This window comes from Lissotriton vulgaris, unplaced genomic scaffold, assembly GCF_964263255.1.
Source record: "Lissotriton vulgaris unplaced genomic scaffold, aLisVul1.2 SCAFFOLD_423, whole genome shotgun sequence".
NCBI lineage: Eukaryota > Metazoa > Chordata > Amphibia > Caudata > Salamandridae > Lissotriton > Lissotriton vulgaris.
In genome coordinates this window covers 804,298-830,347 of record NW_028247221.1, presented here as the reverse complement: position 1 = coordinate 830,347, position 26,050 = coordinate 804,298, and positions in this window count along the sequence as shown.

The following is a 26,050-nucleotide window of genomic DNA, read 5'->3' as shown; positions in this document are numbered from 1 at the left end:
GGATGGATGCATAAATGAATGACGGATGGATGCATGATGGATGGGTAGATGCATGGATGGATGGGTGGGTGAGTGGATGGATGGGTGGAATGATGGATGGGTGGCTGGATGGATAGATGGATGGATGGATGGATGGATGGATGGATGGATGTATGGATGGATGGATGGATGGATGGATGGATGGATGGATGGATGGATGGATGGATCCCTGAATGATGGATGGATGCATGATGGGTGGGTTTACTTCTAGGAGAACTGGGCTCTAGTCTGGGGAGGAATGCTCAACATCCTGTGAATCTGGACAAATTACTTAATCTCTCAGCGCCTACCCAAAACTGAATGTGATCGCCTGTCACGTAATTGGTACTCATGTGAAGCAATGCGATACCTTCTGGTTGAGTTTGCGCTGGTTATAATTCCTGGGGTAAAAAACCATATTCAGACATACTGGTCATTGATGCTGAGCACCACAAAGGATATAAGGGGAATTACTCTTCATCCTCATGCCCTGGTGATAATATTAGGTTGCACTGGAGAACATGGTTCCTACCCACTCTGGGTGGAATTGTGAAAATTGTTAATGGGTGCATGATGGGTGGGTGGGTGGATGGATGGGTGGATGGATGGATGGATGGGTGGCTGGATGGTGGATGGATGGGTGGATGGATGCATAAATGATGGATGGATGCATGAATGAATGATGGGTGGATGCATGATGGATGGATGGGTGGATGGATGCATGAATTATGGATGGATGCATGATGGATGGGTTTCCTTCTAGGAGAAGGGGGGGCTTTAGTCTGGGGTGGGATGCTCAACATCCTGTGAATCTGGGCAAAATACTTAATCTCTCAGCGCCTACCCAAAATTGAATGTGTTCGCCTGTAAGGTAATTGGTGCTCATGTAAAGCAATGCAATACCTTCGGGTTGAGTTTGCGCTGGTTATAATTCCTGGGGGGAAAAAACATATTCAGACATACTGGTCATTGATGCTGAGCATCACAAAGGATATAAGGGGAATTACTCTTGTGCAACATACACGTGCTGAGGTGCGCTGCCGCTCCCTGCTATGCCCCGTGACATCCCTAATTAGATAGCCCAATATATATATAGGTCTGCAGTACAGAACCACCCCGATAGGTAGCTGCTGACACAGTCCATAAGTCCTCCACGCAATTCACTCCCTGTCCCCCCCCCCTCTTTCTTTTTTATATTCGCCCCTCACATTACATACCCGGTTTATCACCCCTAGTTCTTCCCCCCAAACTTGCTTTACAGCAAGGACAAGTGGACTAATGATTCATGTACTCCTACATGATACAGGCGATGTGTCCGCTAATCGACTGCCTACACTCTGGTTACTTGTACATTCATGTCATACTGTACAGTGAGCATATTTGAAAAATATTAATAAAAATATATATTTTTTAAATAAAATAAGGGGAATTACTCTTAATCCTCATGCCCTGGTGATAATGCTAGGTTGCACTGGAGAACATAGTTCCTACCCACTCTGGGTGGAATTGTGAAAATTGTTGATGGGTGCATGATGGGTAGGTGAATGTGTGGATAGATGGGTGGCTGGATAGATGGGTGGCTGGATGGGTGGGTGTATGGACGGGTGTATGGACGACTCAATAATACCAATTTTGTCTCTTAAAACAGGCCATCAACACCAACAAGGTTTGTCTGGATATTCAAAGCTAGAAACACTATGAACAAAGTAATTCCAAGTGTACAACAACTATACAGGTACATGGCTGGTATTTTGTAAGGGCTATTACACCCGACAATTATCTCAGAAAGTAATGTCTTGCATAGTCTCATGGACTTTACTTTCTGTGCTGTCTCGCGTATGGCATGTTAGTACACCGCCAACCCAATTTTCTTTTGCTGTTACAGATTCTCAAAGGTCACGGAGTTGCAAGGCAAGCAAAATTGTGGGATGTCCGTGTCACCACTAAGTGCCTGGGCAGAGTAGCACAAAAGGTAAAACCGCGTACATTCATAGTTTGTGAGTGAACCCATTTTTTTTTGTAGCCAAAGTTGTTAGGTGCTGATGTACGTAATCATTTCTATTGTATACCAAAATGTGTAGGGTTATTGCCACAATCCAAATCATTGTTTTTAGGAAGGTCTTTCAAAAATGCCCCCAAAGGCTTTTCCAGGCGGATTGCCTACAGTGCATGTGAGGAGTATTGCTCTGGGAGTATTTAACCCCTTACCTCCTGCCCGTGCACGGTTTCAGTCCCATCAAGATCCTGTCAGTAGAGGATCCCTGTATTGTCTGCTGCTCTAACACCATTCGCATACTACCTCTCACTCTTGTTACCCCCTTCCACACACCAATAGCACTCTGTGCCACATCATTATATGCTACCTAATTACAGTGCGCCCAACGCAACATACATTAGAAATACCACTCAGTGCCACTTAATTACATGCCACATAATTACACTTTACTGAATGCAATGTAGACTCCAGACAATGCAACTCAATGCCACATAATTAAATTTTACTGAATGCAACTTAGACTCCCCACAACGCCACTCAGTGCCACATAATTACACTTTACTGAATGCAACTTAGACTCCACACAATGCCACTCAGTGCCACATAATTACACTTTACTGAATGCAACTTAGACTCCACACAATGCCACTCAGTGCCACATCAGGTCCCAAAGGCAAGATCTATTGGCTATGCCAACGCTTGTTTCCTTTTTTGGGGAGTCATGTACCTATAACCGTCTACACCTTTTACGACTTGCAACAGCCAATAATGTTACTGTTTGGGCCTTGGAAATGATTCCCTTTGCTTTTACGTTTACAGGAAATGTCAGATCCGAAGCTGGCCAAATACATCACCTCCAGCAGAGGAAACCGTCTACTAAAACACAGTGGTTATATTTATTGTAAGGAGAGCCATTATGGGTCATTGGCGGTGTGTCCAATACTACTCCAGCCATTGCAGAGGCCAAGCGGTTACTCTGGGTGACTCTGTTTTAAGAAGCACCGACCATAACCACTCTGCCTCTGCAACTGCAATTGAAGTGAGAGAATCAATAAATGAAATTAAAGTGATTGCAGGCAACTCCAATGACCCGTGCGCTGCTATTTTGAGGGAGGTATCCCAAAACATTCTTGAACATGTTGCTAGTAGTATGCCTACTATTCCAAACTTGCGGCGAATAATCCAACGTAAGAAACATGCAACAAATCCTAAACGCGTTAAACCACATACCTTTTCAGATATAACAATTCCTTGTGATCTTTGTCTTACAGTTGCCAACTAACCATTTCTATTATATGACAATGAAAATACTCAGAAGTGTATTTTAATATTTAGTACTCCCGTAATCTAACTAGGTTGGAGAACAGTGATGTTCGGATGATGGATGGTACCTTTAAAAGTACTTCCACCACTTTCACCCAAATATACACTATTCACGGCTATGTTAACAGCACAGTAGTTCTTTTAGTGTACAGTTTACTACCGGGCAAACAATCCTCAACAGATACTGAATTTTTTTCAGTCCTAAAATTAAAAATTCCAAACAAAAGTCCGAGAAAAGTAATCATGAACTTTGAATTACCAATGCTCAATACTATAACCAAATTGAACTTGGATACCCAAATCCAAGGATGTTTTTTCCACTTTTCTCAGGCTTTTTGGCGTAAAATACAAAAAACATCCCTAATTGAGGATTATGCGTCAGACAGCAAACTAAAGTTTGAGCTTAAAAAACTTACCGCATTTTTTTTGTTTCTGCTGACTGTGTAGACGAGTACTACACATCGATTACCGAGTCTGAGTACTTTCTAGCAAACGAAGACAAATTGGCACCAATTTTAAATTATTTTGAAGACACATGGATTGGCCATTGCCCCCATGGACCATTCTTGGCGCTGAAGTAATTGCCCTTGTCAAACTGATTTTGATTATGTTTCCCATGAAGGACATGTTATTCTGCATTTCATTACTGAATAGCCTGATAATAAAGGGTTTCTCAGTTTGTGAAATCTACTACTAGTCTCGTCATTTGTGGAGGATGTAATGTAAATGGATGCATCTTACTGTGAAAAAAAGTGTCTGGCTAGTTGGTTCCAGCGTCATCTTCCCTCTGCTGCTCTACTTTGCTTGGGTGGGTGTCGAGCAGGTGGGCCAGGGTCATCTTCCTTTGAGTCGGAATCAGACACTTCCATTGGTAGGACCCTCTTGCTGGCAATGTTGTGAAGAACTGCACATGTCGCAACTATTTTGTAAGCTGTTACAGGCTCATACTGCAAGGCCCCACCGCTTTTATGAATGCACCGGGATGCATGATTTAAGGAAGCCGAAAGTGAGCTCTTTCACACTCCTGGTGCATTTGTTAGGACTGTTGTACCATCGATCATGTAGGCAGTTTGGATTCAGTTAGGGCGTGAGGATCCATGGCCGTAGTGCATACGTACTGTCACCTAGTGAGACAAATATCAGGGTGGGACAACATAAAGAGAGTAATATTTGCACTTATACATTTTACTTTTTACATTAAATTGCATTACCTAGTAGGTATCCTTCGTCGAATTTCCCCCTTTTTAGTTGCTGGTGAATGCTACTGTGGCAAAAGATGTAGGAGTCATGGATGCTCCCTGGAAATTTTGCAACAATGTCTATGATGATGTGTTGTGCATTGCAGACTACCTGAATGTTTAGTGAATGTGTGCTCTTGCGGTTCCGAAATATGTATTCCAGGTGGGATTGGGGACATATGGGCACATGGGTCCCGTCTATGCAGCCAATTACCTGTGGAAATCTTGCTATCCTGTAAAATTGGGTTATTTTATTCTGAATTTTAATTGCATCCCTGGGTAGGTAGATGTGTTAGTGTATGTGGTGTGTCATGCGTCAAGGAATGTGCGAAAGAAACGCGAAATCATTCTCTGTGACACCCAACCAGCCACTGCAATGACATCTTGGTAACACCCAGTGGCCAATAGGTGGAGGGAGCACAACACCTGGACATGGGTGGGGATTGCATGGCTGAGCTGGGTTCTGCTTTCTAGTTGTGGCTTCAAAATGGCTACTAGCTCTAGTATAACATTGCTATTTAGCCTGTACTGGTCACATATCTCTTCCTCTGCCTTATCAAACATGGCTAGCCTGAAAATCCTCTCCTATTACCACCCCCTCTGCTGAGCAGCCAAATACCGGACCGTCCTCACTATCTCGTACTGGGCAGCCATTGTAGTAGGATTTGTGATACATTTTGCGCCTGTTTTTATAGGTTGGGCCATGTTACCACCTTTTGATTCACTGTAAATTGCATGTGCAAACGGGTCATGTTGCTCTTACTCGCAAAATGCAACTTGTCTGTACATAAAGATTTGCGACTCGCAAATAGCGAGTCGCTATTTGGGACACGCAAATTTGACCCACATATTTTTGCAGCTCAGTAATCTGTCACATCGCAATTTCTGATTTGCACTGCTTGTCGTGCATCACATACGGTCCATTTTGCATGCGCAAAACGTTTTGCGACCATATTGCGAAGGAAACGAGGTAGGAACGTAACTTTTTTCTGTTTTTCCCTTCCGTTCTGTCTTGCACCCCATAGTCCAGGTCGTTCCTTAGCTGCTACTACTTTATGATGATGCTAATCAACTCCGTTGTCACCAGGATCTAAGATAAGTAGAATGATGAGGCTAAAAAACAGCTGGAACCAATAAAGTGGGTTTAATTCTAAAACATTACATACCGGTGACAAGGAGTGTCTGACGCACACGAGCCTAGTCTGCAACTGATTACCATTGCCATGAACCTCGCAGATGCCGTTCCACTACCCGACCATGGAATCCATATCAAACAATAACAAAGCATTTACGGGGAGATGCAAGGCCTCGTGAGGCCAAGCTTCAATCCGGAGTCTCGTGTTTCCACAAGACTAACCACTACAACATGTCCTCCCTCAAAAAGAAACAGAATTAATAATGTAAGCAAAAATTATAGGTAATCGCTAAAAATTGTGGCATAAACATTACAGATTTAAAGCAACAGTGCAGATAATAACATGCACAGGTAATAATCACCAAATGTTCAAATGCAAAATTTGGAATATTTAAGCCGCATTACAGTTAATAACATACACTATCCACGCAGAAACAAATAGGAAAATTCATGAAAAGCAAAGACTTAGTTAGTTCAACACATACGGCCTCATTTACAATATTTTGTTGCACAGGAGCGCAGCAAGCCTTCCTGCTGTGCTGCCTTGCGTCAAAATAAAAGGGTAGGAATGCACAGTATCTAGAAGCTACAGTGCATACCTTTTCTCCCCTGCGCCGGCACACAAACAGCAGCCGTGCGCCAGCACAGACACCCTTGCGTCATTTTGCAAGAGTGCTGCACTGAGGGGTTGATTGTTTTTGTGCAGAAAGGGAAACTTTTCTGCACAAAAACAATCATTAAAAGCATTTTCCTATTTCTATGGGTGCTGCAGAATGCAGCACGCATACAAAGAGGAAAAAAGAGGAGAAATAAAAGTATTTTTCCACGTTGCAACTCCTTACGCCTCCCTGGGGATGCATAGAATTCTGATGAATATCCAGGTTTACAAAACGCTGTAAATCTGCAAATGCGTTAAATTCAATGGCTGTTGGGTGGGAACACTCACAGTAACACCCATGGAACGTCCCTGTCATGCAGAGTTATGTGTGAAAGAGAAACATATTTAGAAGGCTATGAAAAGTCATGCAGGGTGACTTTAAATGGCCTTGTATATATAGGGAAGCCCATTGCGCTGCTGGTGCATCAATAAAAGTATCACACCAGCTGCACAATGGGCTGGTAAATAAGCCCCATATTCTTTAAACTTGCTAGGCAACCTTCTCTGGTGGCCCCCACACCTGATATTAAACTCATCCCAATTAAAGTTGTGAGAGAAATAAGTGTCATCCTCCAGGACTGAGTCACCCCTCAAAGTGGCTGCTCCAATGGCTAATAGCAAACCTCATTGTAACCAATTAAACAACTCCCACTGGTCTGTATCAAGGTTAGGCTGTTTCCTCGTGATATCCGCTTGTTAGCCGGTAAGGTCCACCAAGCATCTGTTGTTCCCCCAACTCTTGTCTTCCAAAAGGGCTGACCCTTTATTCAACTGTTTGACTACAACAGGTGACAAAAACCTTGATGTACCTTTTTGTACCTTTCTTGGGTTTATATGAGTACTGAATCATTTACTTGCAAGGCTGCACTCTCGGATCGCTTCCCAGCATCATTCTGGGCCTTTGTGGCTTCTTGCACCTTCCTACCTCTGAATAGTGTGAATGGTGCCACACCAGCAGTGCTACGAGTGTTGGTGTTATAGGACCATATTTTAATGCGCACAAAATCTTGAACATTTTGGCCAGAGGAAATTGCTGTTTGCCCACCTTCCTTCATCATTCTGTTTCCTCCCTCAACTAGCCCATTAGAAGGAGATTAAAGAGCCACTTTGAGATGGTGAATGTCATGAAGCTTGAGATCCGTAAACATACGATGCAGCAATTAAATGAGTACCATTATCGGTGACAATGGTTTTGGGTGATCCCTGAAACATAAAGACATATTCAAGGAATGTAATACCATTATCAGTCGCTGGACCATCACAAAATAGGTAATACATCTACTTGGTGAGATAATCCAACCACAAAACTAAGTACCTGTTCCCACTGGTAAAAGCTTGTAAGGACCAGAAAAGTCCCGACCAAATTTGTCCCAGAATTCCTGTGGAAATGGTACTGGATGAAGTGGCGTATTCAAAGTCTTTTGATCTTTAGCAGATAAAAGACATTCAGTGCACCCAACAATCATGACCCTCCCTGAGACTCAAGAGACTTCCACCAATAATAATGCTTAAGGCATTGGTAGGTCTTAGTAACACCTAAGTGTCCCTGATGTGCTGTCTGAATTATATCCTTTTGCAAGCTCTCTGGTGGAACGAGCAGGTCAAGGCGCAATACCATAACATCCACCACTGACAGTTTAGCTATATGTGCAAAGCCCATCAGTTCTCCAGACAGAGCCCTGCTTTCTGCCTCCCCCCACCAATTATGAAATCTTAGACCTGGCCAAGATTGCAATCTTTGGAGAATGCTTCTCACCAATTCCTTTCAGTAATGGGTACACACTTTGACACTGCATCCAGGACTGCCACAACACACTCAGTATCTTCTACTTTGTCTTGTTTTTCTTCCAGATCCATCTGCGGCAAGCAGTTTGCTCTGAGGTTCTTCCCCCCGGGAGATACTTGATGACAAAGTTGTATTCCTGTAACTTCTACAACAAACATACCAGTCTAGCCGAAGCTTGATTCGCCCCACCACAACTAAGGATGTGCATCAGTGGTTTGTGGTGGGTATACACCTCAAACTCCTTGTATGGTCCAGATGCATGCAAAAGCTTCACGCTCAATGGTGCTGTATTGTTTCTCAGCAGCTTGCAATGCCCTGGACGCGAAAGCAACTGTGTGCTATTTGCCATCAACACACTGTCCAATAACTTCACCTAGACCAGACAAGCTAACATCAACATAACGAAGAACGTCATTGTCCTGAAATTCGTGTAGTGCAAGGGGATCCTCAATGAGTTTCTTGACTCTGTCAAATGTACTGTGCAGTTTGTCTGTCCACATGAATTTGGTCCCTTTTTGCAATAAAGCCCTTAAAGGCTCAACAGTCTGTGCATAGAGATGTACACAGCGAACATAATATCCTGCTAAACCCAAGAATGAGTGCAGAGCCTCTCTATCCTTGGGTGGAGCAGCATCACAAATCACTTTGATTAAGGAAACTTTCGGTTTGATTCCTTTTGGTAATAAAGTGTGTCGAAAATAATCAAGCTCCTGTACACCAAATTTGAATTTTTCACTTCTGATAGTCATGCCAACACTGGAAAGTTTGGACAGAACCTTGTACAAAGAGTGGTTATGGTCCTTCCAACTGCTAGCGAATACCAGTATATCATCCTGGTAAGCCTGAACCCCAGGTTTGTCTTCTAAAACATTGTCCATTAACTTCTAGAAAATGCTAGCAGCAGAGACTAACCCAAAAAGTAACTTGAGGTATGTGTACACACCCAATTGGGTCACAAAGGTGCTAGTTCCTGCTAATCAGCCACGAGGGGAATTTGGAGGTACGCTGAACGCAGGTCTATGATGGAAAAGAATTTGGAAACTGGACAGCAAATCATGTATTTTGGAGAGCAGATTGCAGACGACTAGCACGGGTGTGGAATTTAATAAAATATTTACTTGTCCATTGGGTAGATTGCTTCATAAAGCTACTTGTCCTGTAACAAAATCCACTTGTCCCTTTTGTGCCATGTAATGCAGCAACAAATTACGGTTGCAGTCTTATTATATAAACAGTTCTGTTATAGCTTCTCTAATTATGCCAGGGCTCGTACCATAATAGGGTTTGAATACCAGCAATTCCCTTATGTTGCTACATTTCTGCAGGTCTACATACTGGGGCTGGTGGTCAGCAATAGTTCATGGGTTGGAATGTGCTTTTGAGTCTGTGCAAACCTACTAACTTGCATGTTTTGAGGGTTTTCACGAGCTCTTTTCAAATCTTTTCCCATATTGAAAAAGGTTGGAAATTGACTCCTGATAGTGGCAGACTTAAATCTTTTTCCAGGGTTGGGAACAAAGTGTTTAGAGGAAAAGTGAACTTGAAACATTCAGATTTTCACAGGAACAAATCTACACATGCACATTTGCTGATGCTAAAATGCAGTTCATAAATATTTTCTTGGAGTACTATTTCTTGGCCTACTTCTGTAAATTATTGGTAATTCACTGAAACTGTATATATGGACTTAATTCAAAGATGTATACCATGGATGCACTTTTGAGACTTTCTTTAATAATTGGTCCTCTAATTAGGCCTTGCGTTAACCATGACGTTGTGTTTAATAAAAATTCTATCTCTCTCTGTCTATCAGCTGGCTTCTCTGTGAGTGATTGTATTCTATTCTTTTATAAGGAGCATATTGGCTCACAAAGTAGTTTTGTTCAGTGCCCGGAACTGCTGTGGCAAATGTATGCTTTTGGGACCAAAAACTATTTTTGCTGTTGCCAATGCTTGTTAGAATATGAGGGTCCAGCAGCTCCCACACCAATAAGGTTTTACAAAAACCATGCCTGAACAAGTCACACATTGACAATCTAAAAGGCTAGCCACCAATTTCAGATCTACTGGCTTTGTCAATGCTTGTTTTTTTTGTGTTTCCCATAATCGTATTTAAACTGGTTAAACAGATTTTCCACTATGAATATTTCCAGGAAATACAAGCATACATCAACATGTTACTAAATGATGCTGCAAAGATATGGTACCTAATATCTTACAGTAGTTTAGCAAAAAGTTTTTTTTCTACTTGCATATTTTTGTGAACATTTTATTTTGAAAGCAAAGAATCATCACTCTTGCTTTCAAACTTCTGCAAATATTTGCATATAATCAGAGGGCATTCTAGGAAAAATGTACATAGCCTCTTATTACGTAACTTTAAAAACGTGTGTACGCATTTATACTGGAATCACTGTCAGTTGTGCAGGCCTAGCTTACATCTACTTTTGATGCCCACCCTAATAATAAAGGTTTTGCAATAATGAACTATAAAGGTGTCTCAGCGTACTAAGGGTCCTTCGGAAGGTTCTAGACCTCCTCCCCATTGGTGCCAGAAAAACTATTGTCCATGCCTTGGTGACCCCCCACCTCGATTATGGAAATGCCCTACTAGCAGGCTTGAGTGTGAAAGGACTCCATCAACTACAGTGTGTCCAGAACGCTGCTGCATGACTGGTGCTTGGACTTCCTCGCAGAGCCTCTGGTAAAACCGCGTTGGCAAAGCTCCATTGGCTCCCTGTTAGGGAGCGGATCAAATTTAAAGTCCTCTGCTTTGCTCATCGCATTGCACAAGGTAAAGGCCCGAACTATCTGCAGAACCTTCTCACTATACATTGTCCCACCCGGAATTTAAGATCCTCCGGCACGATGTTGTTCAAACTTCCTCGAGTCAAGAGGGCCAGGATGGGTGGCCGCTCTTTTAGATACTTGGCCTCTAAACAGTGGAACGCACTCCCGCTATATCTGCGCATGGAACCCTCGGAAACTAGATTCCGGGGTAAACTTAAGACATTCCTGTTTCCCATCATGTAACCTCCTCCTCCCTATGGCTCTACTATCATCTGTCTTTTTGAAATCTTAGCAGCAATTAGCGCGGGGACACACTGCCTTCTGTGTAACCAGGCGCTCAATAAATGGTTTATTATTATTATTATTATTAAATACAAGTTTGAACAGCATTAACACTTTGACACAAATATTACCTTCGCTGCAGACAATGCCCTTCCCTGATCCATAATGTTGCACTCCAAACTGGCAGCCAAAGGGTTTAAGCTGCAGGGGGTTGGGCCTACTTGTCCAAAGGACAAATACACACAAAAAACCTCTTGCCCTTGACCCCAAACAATATGTCCTGAGCGTTGGGCTATAGGAATTCCACATCCCTGGACAAGTATATTCCTGTTTCAGGAGCACACATAAGCACAGAGCCAGACCTCTTCCTGGCTATTACAATGGGCGAAACCCATTTTGAGGAATAACGTGGCATGATGATCCCCTCAGAGCACAAATTCTTCAGAACTCCTCTTAACTCATCTCTGGAATTCAAGGGCAAGAGGGGACTATATGAACAACTGGATGAGCCCCTGGCCCGAGGAAGATGTTCTTTCAAAGCCTGTGATGGTCGCCACGTTGTCAGAAAATACTGTGAGAAACTGACTCAGAATATTGTTGATGTCTAAGCCTATGTCTCTGAAAGGAGCGTTGTTGTCAACACTGACAACACACATGTCATTCTCCATGTAACCCTCTGGAATTTCACCAACCGCCACTGGAACCTCTGTTCCTGTTTTTAAATACAACCCCATTTTGGACAAATCCTGCCAGTCTATGATGTTGCTGCATCTGTTGACCTCATACACCTTAGTAAATCGGTTGTCTACCCAAGATTTAAAATATGGTAAAATTTCTGTTTCAGTTTCACCAAATGCCTCGGGATTCACACCTCACTGTGTGAGAACCACATCACTCTTCCAATTTTCATGAAATTTAATATCAGACAAGATGGTGATTGGTGAGCCAGAGTTGGCCATGACTTGAAATATTACATCACCAACTGACACATCACACCATGGGCCTTTGAGACTGCGCACTCCTAATACATGGTTACATTCAACAGTCAATACCTAGTTACTGGGTATTTCAGTGCAATCGTCCGTATCCTTAACAAGTTCAATGCTATTATTTTTAGTGAACTTCTTACCACCTTTACAGATCGCCTGAAAATTGCCTACCTTCTTGCAAGACATGTATCTCTTGCCAACAACAGGGCAATTAGGACTATAACTAATTTTTGTTTTGACCCAAACCTAAAGCAGACCATAGCAGTTTTCTTTTTAGGTTGTTTCAATGCTTTATTACTTGCCCATGCGAGCTAGTGCCTCCTTATATTGATCCCAATCATCTCCTAATGCACCCATGCAGTGCAAACTTCGTCAGATTGTCAAACACTTGTTGAGCTGCCAAACCAATACAACTATACAAAACTGCCACTTTGCGCACTGGTGCAAATTTCACATCAATAGCCACAAGCTATATTTCTAAAATTCTTAGCCAATGCCGCCACTTGATGTTAGGTTTGCCAGGTAATTGCAGGAAAGGTGGTGGCTGAGTAATGTGTTGCACAGTAGCCATATTACTGCAAGATGAAAACATTTACAATAGTCAAAGTAGCACTGCGCAGCACTGAAGATGGCAACAGAGAGGATAAAATGCAAGAAAATCCATCACAACACAGCAGAAAATCACCAAAAGCACTTACTTAATTTAAAGACAAACTGCTATTCAAATCCAAAAGGCAAGTGGTGAGTAAATAAGTCCTCCAACTGTCCTTACTTTGGAAAGCAGCATGATATTCCCTAAAAAGAGGCATCATGTGCAGTATTTCAACTGTGTAAACCAAGATAAGCCAAAATATGTCTGTGCACATGCACATGCACGCTTTGCAAAGGAGTCGGACATCCTCAGGGGAGCGTTGAGTTACCCTAAAGCACAGAGCAGGGCAAAATGCACATAAGTGTTCCTGTGCATGCATGCGCTCGCTTCCAAGGAAAAACAGGATTCCTCATGGGAAGTGCATGACAGGGCACATTGACAAACGACTTAATTAAATACTTGTGGCTCACGAGAAGTGAAACACTAGGAATTCTCAACTGTGACAGAAATACTCAGAAACTACTCTCGAATCCATGGCCCTTCTTGAACATCAACAGGGCCCGGATCAGAAAGGAGCTAAAATCAGGTCTGTAGGTGTACGCAAAGTTCTGCTCGTCACCGAATATGTAGTGATGAGGCTGCACACAGCTCAATCCAATAAAGTGGATTTTACTCTAAAACATTACACATCTGCGATCAGGATCATCCTACACATACAAGCCTCTCCTGCAACTAATTAACGTTGCCGAGAGCTTCTCAAATGTCGTTCTACTACCCGAGCATGAAATCCAGATCAAGCAATAACAAAGCATTTATGAGATGCAAGACCTCGTGAGGCCATGCTTCAATCGAATGAGTTTTTGTAGCAACTACAGGAGCAAGATACCCGTCAACCGTGTTGGGATTGGGGTGTGGTAAAGTAAAGAAATATGGTATCCCAACTGGTATTATTTAAAGGCAGTTAGCAAGGATATAAGTACAACATTATCCGAAAGGAAGCAAGGAGACTCTGTATGATTATGGCATGTGCTCAAGGCATCATTAATACAAATGTTCAAGGGAAAAAGTAAAACAAAGGAAGTAATTTGCAGTTATTGCAGCACTGCAGTATACAATTAACAAAAATGGAGAACAACCCAAAGTGTACGTGGTGCTCTAGGTGTATCAGAGAAAACCAAGGTAGCGACGCATGTGACAATGTGAACAGCGTGGGCGGCGCAAGGTGACTGGTGCATAAATATATAGTGAAACGTTTGGTACACGGCGGTTCCAAGTGGCTTTAAAAGTTCATATTTAGTTGGTTACATGTTGTGAGCCGCTTCGTGTGTTGCGCCTGTGTTTGCGCTGGATGGTCGACGGCGTGTCGATCCAATTAAATCAGGATCTTCATCAGGACTGGGACGAGGGCAGTGCTGAGGAGGGGGCGATTGGATAGACTTAATGGTCGAGAGGCATCAAGGCATATGTCAAAAGTAGCTCTCGTTCGGTAGTGATGCATTGAAAACCGCTAATAAGGGGGGGCAGGATCCGGGAATGTAAGGGCGTCAGGACAAGCAGGAAGTGGTACTGTCTCGGGGGTCCGGGAAGGCGAAGAATTCCTTAAAGCCGATCCAGTCAGTGATCGGCGCGGTGAGAGTAAATCTCGGCGAGAGTAACAGCCTCAGTGTAGGTCCGTTGAGATCTGAGTTCCCACTGAAACGCGAGGGAATCTAATGAGTGTTGTATTTCCATAAGACTAACCACTACAATAAGCTTCTTTTTCACTTATCTTACTAAGAATCGTGTCTTGATATATACTTTAGCCTAGTGTATTTTTGCATTGCTCTTACATGCAATTTTTTTCTTATGAGTTATGTAGTAGGGTTCAGTTTACAACTTATCAAGGTAAAATTAGCACACCTGTATTGGCACATAAAACAATATTTATTTCTTGTGCTTGTGAGTGTTGTGGTGCCTGTGGGTGTACATTCAATAGCATGTGTATGTTTTTTCTGTGCTATACATAAAAAAGGGGCATAACACATAACTTACATGTATTTTTTAAACACACACAACATATATGTGTAGTGTCACATTAATAAGTAGCACTTACCAGTCTCCACTCCACCAGGGACTCACTCCATCAGGAATCCTCTGCTAGGACAATGCCAGCACAACAGAGAAATCTAAATAGGTTTGGGGCAGACCTGCCGGCCTGACAGTGACAGAGTACTGTTAGATGGCAGAGCAGTCTGTTGATGCGGATGGCGGATCAGCCAGCCCACATCTAAATATGGCAGGCTGCACTTCGTCAGCTCAACGCCGTATTGGAACAGCCGCCACAGAGGTGCAACGGGAGTCCTGCCCAGATCAAATCAGGCCTTTAGTCTGTTTTTTAGGATGCCTGTTGCTGCAACTATTTTAAAATTAGGAACATTCAGGGCAATTGATTTCTGAGTACTATGACTGATTTATTGACACTAATTATATTTTTGCCTTCTGTATTGTACTTATTTTTAATAAACCTTCATGGTTTTCCTAATTTCCTGATCTCTATCCTATTGTTTTAGGTTTCGCAGCAGAGCGCCTGCGCTGTGCATCGGAAATCTATTGTAGATAACATAAACCTTAAAAGGGGCTTACATCCAGTCTTTGCTTTTCATTGGTTCGTATGCTTGCCATTTACTTTTTCACTGTTTCTATTGTATGGAGCATACTATATCCTGTTGTTCCTCGTGTGTTTCTCTTATCAGTATCCCATGGCCCAAGTACTACTTTGATCCGCTTTGGTGGAACTTCTTTTAAGCACCTCTGTGGGCTTTATCGGCAGCCAAATCCTCCCAGGACCGAAGCAAGCACCTACTCTAGTGCTCCCTTTCGAGCAGAGCATTCACCAGTAACCCCGTGGCTCAAGCAGGGACCCACTTCAGTTTTTCTTGTTTACATTAGCTCTCTCTCCATAACCGCACCAGAATGTGCTTGCATTACTTTTCCACACTTGTCTGTTATGACTAAAACAATTCATATGTTAAGTTGTTATCTTCTGTGAAATGTCCTTTTATCTGTCTGGCTATCATTGATTATTTGTTTACAGGAAAATCCTGACAATCCGTTCCGCACACTCAAGAAATTGGAAAATGAGGCATAATTAATTTTGGAATGTGGAAGATGTGTGTATTACATTCTACGTAATTCTTTCTGAGGCCCTTTTGCACCATGTTTTTCCCAAGCTCAGATTTTAGAGTTGCACTTCACAACTTGAGAGGCTGCCGTTCTGGTGTTGGGGAATTTATTACAGTTTTGTGAACATTTGCAGTTTTTAATAAGAACAATCATGTGCCTTATTTGATTTTCTTTTACTTTTTGCCTCATCTCCAGCCCCTTTCTTATTGCCCATATCTAAAGTGACCAGGTGACATATTATCATCTGGATGCCGTGTTTGAGCCTGGTGCTTTCCATTTTACAATCCTTATTTTCAGGTATGCTAGTGACAGTGTGCTGCTTACATTGACGTGAATCAGGGATACAAGTCAAGAAATTTAATAGGGTTATTTGTTTATTAAGTGATTGTATAAAGTGCGAACAAGACAGAGTTCTGTACAAATAGAAGGAGGGCAAGCTACATGGCCCTAAGTTAACTAGTTAATAATAAGTAGTGGAAGTTAAGAGGTAAATAATTATTGCACAGCATTGAAAATGGCTTCCATGCTATTGAGTAATCTTGCAAGATTTAACTTCATCCCTACTTCTATCATATTACTCTGTCTCTCTCTCTCTCCATGTGGCCTCTCTTGCCTGTTGCCTTCTTTCTCCTTACATTCTGTCCAGTAAAACCTTGATAACTGTGCCTCACCTTTTATTTTCTCAGCTCCACCCTACTCGCCATTGCTCTAAAATACTATGGGGTCCATTAGGATGGTGGACGGACCTGCGTCCGTCCGCCACCCCGAGGTGGAGTGACCGTCTGCAGGGACAGCGGCGTTCCCTCCATTTGAATTAGGATGTGGCCGCCACCCTGGCGGTCACATCCCATATATTTAACATTGCGCAAGTTTAAAATGCATGCTGTGCATTTGCAGGCGCAAAGCAACAGGCACCGCATGGTGCCTGCCGCATTGTGCATGCAAATCCAAAGGGGGTACCATAGGTTACCCCCCATGTGCAACCCCCACCATGGAGGACCGCAACGGGCCCCCAAAGCAGGAACCGTATGCCTTTTCGTGGCGGCATTGCCGCCACGGAAAGGCATTCCTCCAAGGCCATCCTAATATGGCTGGCAGTGTCTGATAGACACCGCCACCATATCAGGCCTTTTCCGCCGCGGTCGCAAGGCGACCGCGGCGGAAAAGCGGCAGACGTATTCCCCTCCGCCACGGTACCCCCCGCCATTGTAATATGGTGGGGGGAAGAAAGGTGGCGGATGGGCAAGCATGGCGGACTGATCGCCACCGCCTGCATGTCGGTGGCGATCCGTCCACCATCCTAATGGACCCCTTGATTTGGTTGTGAATTGTTCTTCCCGCTGTTGTAAGAATGCCCCCTCTTGTGTCTCGCCTGCGTGTCTATCATCTATTAAAGCATTGACCCCTCCTCAACCTTTCACACACCTGCATGAAAGGGCAGAGGCAGGTGCTCAGAGAAAGACAAGGAAGGCCTTTTAAGAGATTAAATATGAACCCAGGTCTCCTTGGTTGCAGTCCTACTGGTCGGAAGGGGCTTGGAATTCCAGAATGAATGATGGATGGTGGCAAATCCCAAGGGTCACATCCTGTAAATAATGGCCAGACCCTCTGGCGCCATCTGATAGCTGTTTAAAACACTGACTTGCAACATTTTATATAAAACCCCTTGATGGGAAAAAAGTATTTTCACATTATTTTCTTAGGAAGTAATTTAGACAGTTCAATTACTATTCAATATACTTTTGCACGGTTATAAATTAAGTGTTCCGTTTTATTTTGCAGCCTTTTTATACTTGCAGAAGAGTTTCGAGAAGTTAAAAAGTAGAATGAGTTAACATTGTTTATGTTTTCCCTTTGCTAATTACATTATTTGCCCTGGCCAACTTCCTGGAATAGTTGCCACCAGTGAGAATTTATGAGGGTCATGTGAATGTCACGACCATTGAATGATGTGGCTTCCCAATAACCCAGCGATTTTGAAACTTTGTGTGCTGAGACATTCTTGAGTAAACAAAATGTGTGATACCCTCCTAAATGACTGGACTGATACTTTTTTAAAACAAATATTGTGTATAATGTTAAATAGCCTTCTTTTCAGATCTTACCTAACACGGCATATGAACAGTCTATTGCAAGACCTTTTGTTATCTGACATCAGTGGCGGTGCGTCCATTGGGGGCGTTGGGGCGTTGCCCCACTAGCCATGGACGACCGCACTGTCTGGCAATACAAGCATTAAGGATTTTTTAAAAATGCTTCTGAAGACTGATGAGAATAAAAATAAATCTGAGCGCACTGCGCGCTACCGGCCGGGACAAGCCCGACAGAATCGGGCATTCGATAACTAGGAAGTGGGCCGTGGGTGGGGGCGCGGGCTGCAGCAGAGTGACAGGCAGCGCACAAGCAGAGCAGTGTTGGAATACTATTACGCATGTGAAAAGAAGTAGTAACTGCAATGTCGACGTTCCCTCGCATGCGCACCGTGGTAGACCTCCCCCTCCCCTCTCTATAGCACAGGCACTGTCAGGCAGGGGCCCGGGGACCCGGTCTCTAAATGGGCAGATAACTGCCTGCTCGTAGCCAATCCTGTCGCAGTGTTGCTGTTAACGCTGCGCCAGGATTGGCTGCTGCAGCAGGATGGGGCGGTGCGTGGGTGTTGGCTGCTCTGCACTGTATGACCAATCACCATATGGCTATATCCAGCCGTGTCGAGGTGATTGGCCATTTCTAACGCTGTCTGGCCGTCACCGCGCGTGGCGCACTGGTGCCAGAAAGAACACAAAAACAAGTAGTAAGTGAAAGTACTACTGAACTAAAGTGAAAGTAAGCAGCCTAGTCTGGAGAGTCAGCACGTGAGGAGTGACCAGTTCGTCGTCGCAGTGCTGCAGCTGAGCTGACCAGTGACCAGTTGTGTGCCAGACAGTGCCCAGTGACTACTGCTACTACGGACGGTCTGGACCGCCTGGTGCTGCTTTCGCGTCCACCCCCCACCATGTAAGTTTTTTACTGACTGTGCCGCCAGCCAGCCAAGTGTGGCCCTCGTCGGCCCGTTGTAATGTTTACCCGCTCCGTGCTGAGCTTGCAACTACCTTTTGGTCAATTGGTCTCCTGATTACTAGGCTTGCCATCTGATCGGATTACTACCGCCACCACCACCGGTATTTTGATGTCCACAGTCTGTGGACATCAAAATACCGGTGGTGGTGGCGGTAGTAATCCGATCAGATGGCAACACAGTCCCAGTCAATAGTACATTGCCAACATTGGCAGCATATTCTCCTTGTTGTTGCTACTGATAAGAGGGCGATCATGTAATGCCCAGCATAGTGGTTTGCGATGACTGAGCTAGTGAGCTTCTTGATTCCAATGTCAATGCTAAGGGCTCGTGCTCGCACTGTTGATTGTTGCACTTACTGAAAACCCCAATAAAATAATGTTTTTAAAAATGAAATGTTCGCCGTTCTTGGCTCAGAAGCTCACTACGTTAAGATGTGCAAAATGCGTCATATGATTAAGCATGCCGATGACCACCTTTAACGTGAATGTCGTGACAAGTGCAATGAAAGGATAACGTGCTGCTAGCCTAATACCTTCGACGGTATGCAATACCGGCGGCATAAAATTAAAACTAAAAGACTGGCATAATCCACCCCGACAGCAGGCAGTATTTTGCGTGACTGGGGCGAGTTTGTTACTGACAGCAGGCAGGCATTGGTTGACCGGGTGTCTCGGCCAGGCCTCCTCAAGGCAGGTCACGTTGTGGTTTTTTTAGACTGAATGGCAAAGCCACGAGCTGCTGTTACCAGATGTGGCCTGGCCAATACGGACAGAAGGGGTGGGGGGGCTGTACCTACACAACACATCCACCACCACCGGTCAAGTCTGGGAAACGCGTTAGGTTTATGCGAGGTGCAGCTGGCGGCGTGCGTGCCTTTCTTTTCGTATCGTTATGTGACAATATTAAAGGAAATGTTGCATGCTCAGGGATAATTCGTGAGAATGCTCATAACCCCTTCGAACAATGTGGTGACGTAAGACCTCGAGAGATTGTTGAGAAGATGACACTTGTGACAGCAGCATTTTAATCATCAGAATAGCAAAACTGAAGAGATCCCTTCATCGACCCCCAACCCCAAGAGCCAATATTTAAATGACCGTGTTTTAGGTCACAGAGGAATTACCTAAGTCAAGTATTGCGTTGTGAGGCAGAATCTCCTTCATGAATTGACTGTTAGGAAAGCAATATGATACTTAATATTAATAGATTGTGGTTCTCCATTAGCGGCAACAGGGGCATGGTATTGTGAGTCATTTATTTATTTATTTATTTATTTATAGGCTTATTACGCGCCGGCATCACACCCGAAGGTGTATCTCCGCGCGGAGCTGTGAGGTGAACAGGTCGAGGGCGCTCCTCCTAGAAAAGTGCTGTCTTTAGGCATTTCCTGAAAACTGAGTGACTTGGGCATTCTCTAAGGGAAAGGGGGAGGTTGTTCCATAGACGTGGACCCATGATGGAAAGGGCACGACCTCCCTGTCTGGTCTTGTAATGCCTGGGAACCTGAAGTAGCAGTTGGTTGGTGGACCTAAGGATGCGGGATGGACGGTGGTAAACAAATTTATCCGCCAAGTAATAGGGTCCCAGATTGTGTAAACTCTTGTGTATCACGCAGCAAATCTTGAATTCAACCCGTTTCCGGATAGGAAGCCAGTGAAGGGCCCTAAGGAGGGGGAGGGACGGTGTTCTGGGGGGGGTGTTGGTCACCAGCCGAGCCGCGGTGTTCTGCACCACCTGTAGTTTATTGAGCACTCCCTCATTGGCAGCTAAAAGTAGGCCATTACAATAGTCCAGGCGGCTCAAAACGAGGGCCTGGACCAAGGTCTTCCGAGTGTCATCTGGTAGAAGGGGAAACACCTTCCGAAGGAGGCCAATAACATGGAAACAGGACCCTGCCGTGGTGCTGGCATGATGGGAAAGGGTAAGGTCATGGTCTAGACGAACCCCCAGGTTTTTTACTACCTGTTTAGGGAGCGGGGCCTGCCCCAGGCTAGAAGGCCACCAATCTGGGGTCCAGAGGATTCTCGCCTCCCCAAATAACATGACCTCAGACTTTCCCACATTGCACTGTAGAAAGTTCATGGCCATCCAGCCGGCGATTGCAGTCATGCCGTTGGAGAAAGCTTGTCTTATCTCCGGGGTGAAGGTCTTAAAAGTAAACAGCAGCTGCGTGTCGTCGGCGTAGGAGATTGGCATAAACCCAAAGGACCTCGTCATGTTGGCCAGAGAGGAGACATATACGTTGAACAACGTAGGGCTAAGGCAGGAGCCCTGCGGGACTCCTCTGATGATATTAGCCGAGGTGGAACTAAAGGAGCCCATATTCACCTTCTGGGTGCGCTCTGATAGAAAGCTGGTGAACCACGCCAAGGCAGATCTGTCAATGCCTATCTCCTTTAATCTGGTAAGGAGAATGGCGTGGGATATGGTGTCGAATGCTGCGGACAAGTCCAACAGCACCAACACCACAGACAGCCCTCTGTCCAGGGATAGATATATATGAATGAACATAAGGGCAATAACAACACCTGGTATTAATTGAACACAGAATTAAACAAGTTCGGATAATTAAATTTGAAAAAGAAAATCAGTGGGGAAAAACCGAATTGAGCCCAATCTCACATACATGCTATTAAGCAGGTATTAGTTCAGTAGAGTCTCTCCAATGAGATGCGTAAGCCTCACACCCCTCGCCTTCACTGCTCAACATTTCATCTTTAATACTTATTATCCGTGCTCCTTCGTTTTTCTTTTCTTCTCAGGGATGCTACTATGTTTCCAACCATGCAGTGCAGAAGGCTGAGAGGACAGCTGAACACCCTTGTGTGCACTGTCAGTGCATCTTGCCCTTCGACTACCCCCCACTCCCTGACCCTTGCCCCCTGATAACCACGCCCGGTCTTGTGAAATGGTGACAGCAGCGCCCTACAACAGGTGCTCAGTATCTGCCCTTAGGGGTGGCAGTACTTTAATAATTAAAGTACTGCCACCCCTAGGGGCATATACTGAGCACCTGCTAGTACAGGATTATTGGCTCCTCAGCTAAGACTCCAGAAGTGGCGCCAACGACTTGTAACTGCCACCCACTCTTAACCAAGGAGCATTACAACTATCTTGTGAGGGGTTGGACGGCTATGAATTAGCAGCATTGGGGTGCATGTGCATGGTGAGGCGGCTCCGCAGTTTCTGCATGAGCACTCACACACACTCATAAACTTTTTCTAAAATAGCCTCTCACACACACATTCTTGCACACACACATTTCTCTTTCACACATGCTTTCAGACACTGCTCCATTCTCTTACAGACAATTTCGCCTCCACAAACACTTACACTCCCTGGCTCAGACTCTCAGCTTACCATGCCTCAGCATGGCACCCTACCATATCTCGATTCCCCACACGCTCAATCGGAATATTATTGGAGGGGCCCTCCATTGCTTGCAGAGCAGCATTAATAATCATTCATCCATTAGTTTAACTTTTATATTGATGAAGAAGCAGTGTGTACTACAGCACAGCATGCAAGGCAGCATTATAATCATTCATTCATTACCTTACATGTAAAATTAATAGAGGGACGCACTGTACACCCTTGCAGCTTGCACAGCAGCATTAATATAGGCATTTCATTAAGTTAAAGCCATTGTCTTTGCTATACAATACCATTAGCAAAGCAAATGGCTTTAACTTAATCAAAGGCGCGACCTATTACATTTCAATGCTTGTTAATTTTGCCTCCAAGTTGGGTAAGAGACTGATTGCAGCCCTTTTAAAAATATATCAGGCCAAGTAAGTTGCAACGCGCTCTTGTGCAGTGAGTCACACAGTGTGCTTATATTACGGGCTCAGGGGTCCAAGTCCAACACTCCGGTTCTGAAATGAAATATTTATTTTAAATATTCAGTATTACAGTATTTTTAGTATATTTCCGTATTCTTAATTATCTAGCTCTGAAATATATCTTGCCCCATTCCTTTTCCGTTAGCTGTCTCTCCAGTTCCAGCTCACTTTGTAGTGATTCGTAGTCTGACACCTGGGTAGACGAGGAGACTATGCATCCAAGAATGAAAGGTGCAGATTACTGTCAGACTGAGTAAATGTGAAAGGATGTTGCAATGAGAGCGACTTTGAAACTGTATAGAACATGAAGTAAGTTTGCGGTGATAACTGACTCGTTGTGTTCCTGCACTTATGCTTGTTTTGCTGATTTATGAAGGATTAAAGACTGAGTGACGCCACTGCAATTGGAGTCCATGACCACAGGTTCATCTAGTGAAACAAGGCCGATGTGATTGCATTGCAAAGGCATTGTGACCAGAAGCAGCCAGTCGTACTAATCCATTCATTTAAATTATTTAAATATTCTCACAAATAGGAGGAAGTGAGTGTTTTTTGATGAAAACAAGCTTGCTTTTTTAATAGTGTTTAATATATATACAATACCTATGTTATATGACATCTCTTTAATAATGTAATACCTGCACTTTCACAATTGCTTTATTAACCTTCCTGCTGTCTCAAATTTGCTTGAAAATGCACCATTTTTCCACTATTTTTTCAAAATTTTCTCGGGGGGAATTCCCCCCGAACCCTCCTTAGGGGGTTTGGCTCCGGTGCAGTATGATTATCATTTTACGCCCACCACTTTCAAATGTCACCAGCCGCCACTGTCTGACATGAGGCTTAAAGACCACCTATTTCTTACCATTTCATTGTCACTCTCATTTGCTTACTTCTTATTTGTCAGCTTCTGTAGGCTTCCTTCCTCTTCGTGCATTTGTCCCTACCCTGAAGCATGGATGCCTTACGTATGTCCGTCAACAACTTGTTACTCAGGGCTGGCCGGCATGGCTAGCGGGTGGGCAGCCGGGAGGGGGGTGCGGCCGCCAGGGGCTGGAGGGGTGAGCATGTTCTCCATGCAGCCTTCATGGAGAACAGGAGAATGTGCGTGATTGGTTTGGGCGGCCTGAGTGGGCCGACCAAACAGTCATTGCACATTCAGGAGTGGGCAAACCACTCCTCCCCTGCCCTGCTACATAAGCATAGCAGCTCCACCCACCTGCCTGCAGGCAAAATAAAAACATTAAATGGTAATAACTACAAGTTATTACCTTTTTTATGTTTTTGCTTCTCGCACTGCGAGAAAGCAGTAGAGCAACGCTAATCCAACATAGCAGAGGAGCAGCCTCTGTTGTTTTCTCAGAAGATACATTTAAGGGGCAGATTGTTTCAGTTTAATCAGTGCCCATTCGCAAGACGCGACGCAATGCAGGTTCTATTTTTTATTTTTTTAGCATTCCATTAACGTGCCCTCTCCAACCCGTCTTGCTTGTCTCAAATTCCTGTGAATCTTCTCTACTTTCCTAAACATAAGCCTCGATCCAGATGTCTGGCCAATTTTTTTTTCATCTATTTCTGCAGCACCGGTTCTACCCATCCCCCCATGGCAGACCTTTCTGCCCTCATTCCACACAACCTCACATGTTATCCAAACTGAGAGCATTGAGATATGCACAATTTATTGTTCTTCTTATCAACTTTCAGTGATTCTTTCTAGGTTCTTTCTCATTCTCATATGCAACTATGCTCAGGGTCCACCAGGCCCCTCCTCCCTAATATTTGTCTTGCCTGAACTGAAACACTAAGAGAAAGTCATTTGCCCATGATCATATCATTTAGTTCAGTTGGTGAGCCAGGACTAGGACCACAATCAGTGAACATCTACTTTGCAAAATGTACAACATTCTGCTTCAATATTCTATAACCAGCTTCTGTGCACAGCAGCGTTCATTCTCAGGTTATAGGGTGAAGGGAAGGGGACTGCAGCAGCCAGTTTTGTCCCTGTCACATGGAAGCCATTTTGGTAGTTTGTTTTGCTTACATGGACGTTGTATGCACTGTGCACTGCCAATCACTAGCTGCTTTTCAGAACCTGAGTGCCTCGAGGTCTTCAAGTCACCCGGCTTGTGAAGAGTGTGCAAACAGGAGGACAAACAAGTTCACATGCCAGCGAGAGTCAAGCTATCCTGGCTGAAGAGGGGTGAAACCCAGAAACCGGTCCTAGGATGCTTGTTTCCAGTCCAGGGAGGACCTGGCCTGGCAGTTCGGGCTGGACTTCTCCCATTGGATGCAGGGTCAAGATTGATTTGCATATGGCTGGGTCCAAACTGGAACAGCATGGTGAGAAAAAAAATTATTGATTTAGGCCCAGATCTCTGTACTGGGGTAAATGTATGACATTGTTCTGCGTCCTGTCCATCAATAGTTCTTTTCGCATTTGTCACCCCGAGTGGGACAGGCATGCTCAGACGTGAGTCCCGTGCTCTCCATGCCAATGGAGTCAAGCTATCCCGGCTGAAGAGGGGTGAAACCCCGAAACCGGTCCTAGGATGCTTGTTTCTAGTCCAGGGAGGACCTGGCCTGGCAGTTCGGGCTAGACTGTTCCCATTGGGTGCAGGGTCATGACTAATTTGCAGATGGCTTAGTCCAAACTGGAATGGCATGGTGAGCAAAAAATTGATGGATTTAGGCCCAGATCTCTGTACTGGGGTGAAGGTATGACATTGTTCTGCATTCTGTCCATTAATAGTTCTTTTGCATTTGTCACCCCGAGTGGGACGGGCATGCTCAGAAGTGAGTCCCATGCTCTCCATGCCACTGGAGTCAAGCTCTCCTGGCTGAAAAGGGGTGAAACCCCGAAACCGGGCCTAGGATGCTTGCTTCTAGTCCAGGGAGGACCTGGCGTGGCAGTTCGGGCTGGGCTGTTCCCATTGGTCGCAGGGTCAAGACTGATTTGCATATGGCTGGGTCCAAACTGGAATGGCATGGTGAGCAAAAAAACGATGGATTTAGGCTTGGATCTCTGCACTGGGGTGAATGTATGACATTGTTCTGCATTCTGTCCATCAATAGTTCTTTTTGCTTTTGTCAGCCTGAGTGGGACGGGTATGTGCATACGTGAGTCCCGTGCTCTCCATGCCACTGGAGTCAAGCTATCCTGGCTGAAGAAGGGTGAAACCCT